This window comes from Triticum dicoccoides, chromosome 7B (genome assembly GCF_002162155.2).
Source record: "Triticum dicoccoides isolate Atlit2015 ecotype Zavitan chromosome 7B, WEW_v2.0, whole genome shotgun sequence".
Taxonomy (NCBI): domain Eukaryota; kingdom Viridiplantae; phylum Streptophyta; class Magnoliopsida; order Poales; family Poaceae; genus Triticum; species Triticum dicoccoides.
In genome coordinates, this window is record NC_041393.1 from 54,089,869 (window position 1) to 54,095,344 (window position 5,476).

Sequence of the window (5,476 nt, forward strand, 5' to 3'; positions counted from 1 at the left end):
TCAATGTACGCAGGTATTCGAGCTTACTCTGAACCATCTTCACAACTTGCACGGTTAGCATTCACTAACTTTATTTTCCTGGATATGTGTATTTATTACAAATACATAATGAATTGCTTTTGCGAGTTTATCATACCATGAGTGTTAGCATTAAGAAAATACAATATTTTAAATTTAAAACAGAGTTTGTGTTAAGTGTGCAAAACAATAGTGGAAACAAGAAAATCAACACAAATTTTGAATTTAAAACTTGATTGGGGCTTCACGAACGCGTACCACCTCTTTCATAAATTCTGACGACCACTCTCCCACGAAAAAAAGAAGATGATAGATCAACACGCTCACAAAATGCAATTTGAGCCGTTAAACTAGGCCATGAGCCTTATTGATCACCTATAGACCCCGCCCAGGTAAGTATGTTTCAAAGTGGTCATGCCCTTCAATTATATACTTGATTTTGGCACCAAACTTCTTAATCTTCCCATATGGTACGAAACTAAAGGCAATTATCTTGTGTTTTTTACGCATTATTTCTACCTTGGGTTCTTTTTTTTAGCGGTAGCTTTAGCTTTAACTTCACCTTGCGTGGCCTAATTAATTTCAGACCGACCACAAAACTGGCCGACAATTATTTTCTAGCCCACCGGCCTCTGGAAGGCAGAGTGATTAATGGGCCCAGTAGCATCTAGCCCATGAACACATCAATCTAGTCCACAAGAACGTCTCCTTCCACTGAATGCGCATCATCGGAAATTCTGAAATAAATCCACGATAAATACGAGCACTAGGATTCGAACCCCCGGTGGGCTGGGGATACCACTGTTCACCATCCAACCACATGTTGGTTCGCAAATCACCTCCTGTTGAGGTGATACCTTTAATTATAAACGACACAATCCTTGTGACAATTGAATAAAGGAGGACGATGTTTATCAAAAAAAATACTGAAGATCTTTTCCTAAAAAAATAAATAAATAAATGAAGAGCTTTTCCTAGAAAAAAAAAACTGAAGAGCTGGTACAGCTTGCCGTGGTCAGCAGCAAACCACATACAAAAGAACTGAACTTTGATCCTGTGCTAATTACTGGAGCTGTTGTTGGACTTTGCTAGCCAGCTTCATGATAGTCTATTTCACGTTTCGGCGTTCGTTTTGTGCCCGCATATCGGCGGATCTCGAGCTGTGAGCTCTTGAAGAGCACCCACGCTTGATGCTTCAGAAGCAAATTCACAGGTGCACTGCATCTGCACCATACCTTCGAATTGAGTTTTTGTTACGTCTCTAATCGAGACTGACATGTTGCTACCAAACGGGTAGGCACACCGAATCTTGGCAAACATAAATGAGCTCTGTTCTTCAACTTGCATGGTTGTTCCGTGCTGCAGGTGCAGGATGATACAAAGACGATGACCAAAATACATAACACTACTGGAATGTTTCAGATATAAATGCATCAAGTGAGCATAAGGAACAGAGCTCATTTGATGGCTAAGATAAAAAAGGAGTGTTCGCTTTGGAGCCGTGCGGGAGCAAAACATTTGCGTAACATTATGCCGCGAGAGTGATGCTTTGTACTCCGGCCTTTGCCCTGAACTCTAAACCTTCTCTGTTAATGAATAAAAATGACAAATCTTTTGCCTAGGATTTTTTTATGAAAAAACAGAGCTCAATATGTTGGTCAAATTGTTAATGCACTTCTCTGGCCTACTGTAAGTATGATTACAACTTGTCCTACCCTCCTCTTATATGCACTTCTCTTCCGCGACATCTTTTCAGCTTTCCGTATGGCAGTAAGCATCATCTACTTGTATGTCTCGATTGTGTTCCGTGATGAAATCATATTTATCAAAGCATGGAAGTTTGCAAAAGAAATACTCCCTCCGTAAACAAATATAATTAGTTTATTAGTTTACATATCAAAAGGGCACATAATCAACACAAATTTTACTTTGGAGAACTTGGCATGGGCCGCGCGAACGCGTACCCCTCTATCACAAATTATGACGTCCACTCTCCCTCGAAGGGGAGATGGTAGATCAACGCACTCACAAAGTGCAATGAGAGCCATTGATCTAGGCCATGAGCCTTATTGATCACTCATAGACCCGGTCCAGGTAAGTGATTTCCAACGTTGTCATGCCCTTCACTTATGTACACATCTTCCCTGAGCCGATTTTCTCAATGTTTCCGTATGGGACTAAACTAGACGGGCTAACCAATATTTTCAGACTCGTCGGCGTTAGAAAGGCCGAGGTATTTAAGAGCCCAGTTGTACATATAGCCCATTAACACAATGGCCGATGCCGAAGACGTGGCGGCCTCATGCCCAAATCCCGGTGAACTCGCATGATATATCGGGAACTCCTATTTGCCGCATTCTGCGGCAAATAGATGACCATTCGCACAGGGCGCGCCCGACTGGGCCGGCCCATTCGAGTTGAACTGTATCGGTCGAAAAATGAGCAAAAACTTAGTGGCGCTTTCTAGAGTTCGAACCATAGACCTACTGCTTGTGCACGAACCGGACTAACCAGTCCACCCACACAGTGCTGTTGACGTATGAAGCAGAGCAAATCTAAAGAACTAAATTTAGCAGTGTAAACTAAACATTACTTTAAAAATTGCAAACATTGTTTGAAATTTCGAACACTTTATGTTAAAAATAACTTTTAACAAACGCAAACAATTTTAGAAATTTCACATCAACTTTCCGAATTATGAAGAAATTTTAAAATACCTGAATATTTTTTTGAAAACATGAATGGTATTCGAATTTGTAAAAATAACTAGAAAAATGGAGCATCATTAAAAATCTGAACAATTTATTTAGAACTCATATATTTTTTTAAAATTTTCAGAACATGTTTTGAAACATGAACATTTTTTGAATTTGTGAACAAAATTTGAAAGCAGGGAAAAAAATTTAAATTCAGAGCAAAAAAAATAAACTGAGAACAAGTGCAAAAATCCTTTAAAAATTTGAAAATTTGAAACTTTTTTATATAGGTGAACAAAAAATGGAAACGGGTTGTATTTCTAAACCTTAGAACATTTTTCGAAAATGTGAACTTTTTTCAAATTGGTGACCAAAAAAAATTTGAAAACGGGGTCAACTTTTGGAATCGAGACCAAAATTATGAAACTGAGAACAATTAGGAAATCCCGAATTTTGAAATAGGAACATTTTTTAAAACTCCCGAACAAAAATAATAAACGCGAACAATTCTTGAAACATGAACATTTTTTCAAACTCCCAAAAAATTTAAAATAGGAACAAATTTTGGAAGTACGAACATTTTTTGAAACTCCAAAACAAAATGACAAACGCAAATAATGTTTGAAAACACGAACATTCAAAACTAGAACATTTTCTGAAACTACCGAACAAAATTTTGAAAACACGAACATTTCTTGAAAAGTAACATTTTTTTGAATTTCGTGAACAAGTCTTTTTGAAAAACATGGATTTCTTGAAAACTCTACAACTTTTGGAAAAGCAAAAAAATGAAAAATAATAAAGTAAAAAGAAACAGAAACAGAAAAAGAAAAAGGAAAAAGAAACAGAAAAAAAATGGACATAAATTACAAAAGAAAAACCCGGTTCAAGAACCTTCTAGAAGGTTCCCAAAACCGGCAAAAATCAGCTCGGATTATCTAGAAGGTTCCTAGAACCGTTCACGAGAAAGCTACGCGTAATGTTATGCACGGGCCGGCTCAATTGGTCAATAGGTCGACTTGCCTGTGCGAAGCCTCGACTTTATGACGCAGAAAGCGACACATAGGGAATTCCTGATATATCATTATGCATGCGTCGTCGGAGCGCCATGAGTGAGTCATGGTGGACTTTTCTAGGGACGCGGCTAATCTGCACCCGAGCTCATATGCTCCCCCATGAACAGTAAAATTGAAAAAAAATCAAAAAAAATTCAAAAAAATTCAAATTTCTTTTGAGAGAAACATTGACAAAAGTTCTAAGTGCCCGCAAAAATTCATCATGAAATCACATTCCTAAAAGACGTGGCAAAAAAAACAAAAATAGTACTCTGAAAAAGCTACTTTCAAACGCATTTTGAAGCATTGAATTTGTTTTTTTTTTGGCACGCCTTACAGGAATGTGATTTCATGATGAATTTTTGCAGGCACTTAGAACTTTTGTTAATTTTTCTCTCAAAAAATTTGGAATTTTTTTTGAATTTTTTTCAAAAAAAATTCGATTTTACTGTTCATGCGGATGCATATGAGCTCGGGTGTAGAATGGACTTTTCGCTTTCCTAGCAGCTTCACATGCCGCACGTGGGGCTGTTGGTGGTCTAAGCAAGGCCAACCATCAGCACGAGCACGTGCTAGCTCGACCTCGACCGTGATTTTTTTTATTGGTCACGGGAGGAGTGAATCCTAACCTAAATATTTACATTCATATTGCCTATGGAGCCTTGTGGCTTTGTACAAGATAGATCGATACCAGTGAAGTTTGGGCAGACTACAGGCCAAGCCTACATGTTTATTGCAAGATCGCAAAGTTTCAACATACAAAGTTACAAACTAGGGAGCAGCTAATGGCCTGCACTTTTCTCATTAGCATGTTTATTATCTAGTTATATATTTTGGCGTGTATTTATTACAAATTTGTGATAGGAAAACAGAAAATGTGGATTCAACATCATGATTCAATACAAAACGGTTTTAAAACATGAATTACCAAAAATTTAAATTCAAAATTTGTTAAGGGCCGCGCAAACACGTACCCTCTCTCGCACAAGTTATGACGTCCACTCTCCCAACAAAAGGAGATGGTAGATCAACACGCTCACAAAGAGCAACGTGAGCAAATGATCTAGGCCACGAGACTTATTGTTCACCCATATACCCCATCCAAGTAAGTAAGTTACAACGTTGTCATACCCTCCACTTATATACATATCCTCCCAGCCAATCTTCTTAATCTTGTTATGAGGGACTAACACCCTGTTCGGTATCCCCCCGCTCCACAACTCCGGGAGCCGAGTTGGCAGAGCTGCTATTCGAATCAAAGGAGTTGTGGTTTCCCTGCTCCACAGATTCTGGGAGCGGGTGGTTACCAAATAGGCCCTAAACCTGTAGTTAGCCTGGCGGCCTGGTTCCAACGATGAAACATTTGGTTGGCCAATATTTATTTTCTGACTCATTATCATTTATACAACAGAAAGGGCCCGAAGGATTCTTGGGGCCCAGTTGTATCTGGCCCATTAACTCAATATCGGCCAGCATCGCAAGTGGCAACACATCAGGATCGAGCCCAAACATCCAAGACGTGAAACCATCAAACTGGTGCACAGTCTTGAAAGCTCGGGCGGCGTCGATAAACCCCACCGTAGAGACCCCTCGTCCCCTCCCTCCGGCCATCTCTTCTCTGGCGACTGGGGTCGAGGACCTCTGGCGCGACCATGGGAAGACGCTGGAGGTTATGGAATCACCGCACGCGGAAAGCTTTCTCTCAGG

General features: G+C 39.5%; 3 non-coding genes across 3 annotated transcripts; all 3 read right to left on the reverse strand.

Moving 5' to 3' along the window:
- Nucleotides 1-255: 255 nt before the first annotated feature.
- Nucleotides 256-418, reverse strand: LOC119342259. The gene has a single exon (XR_005165496.1). It is a non-coding gene; the product is annotated as a U1 spliceosomal RNA (small nuclear RNA).
- Nucleotides 419-1,960: 1,542 nt separating this feature from the next.
- On the reverse strand, nt 1,961-2,120 carry LOC119342249. The gene has a single exon (XR_005165485.1). It is a non-coding gene; the product is annotated as a U1 spliceosomal RNA (small nuclear RNA).
- Nucleotides 2,121-4,721: 2,601 nt separating this feature from the next.
- On the reverse strand, nt 4,722-4,882 carry LOC119342252. Its single transcript, XR_005165488.1, has one exon. It is a non-coding gene; the product is annotated as a U1 spliceosomal RNA (small nuclear RNA).
- Between the last annotated feature and the right edge of the window lie 594 nt (nt 4,883-5,476).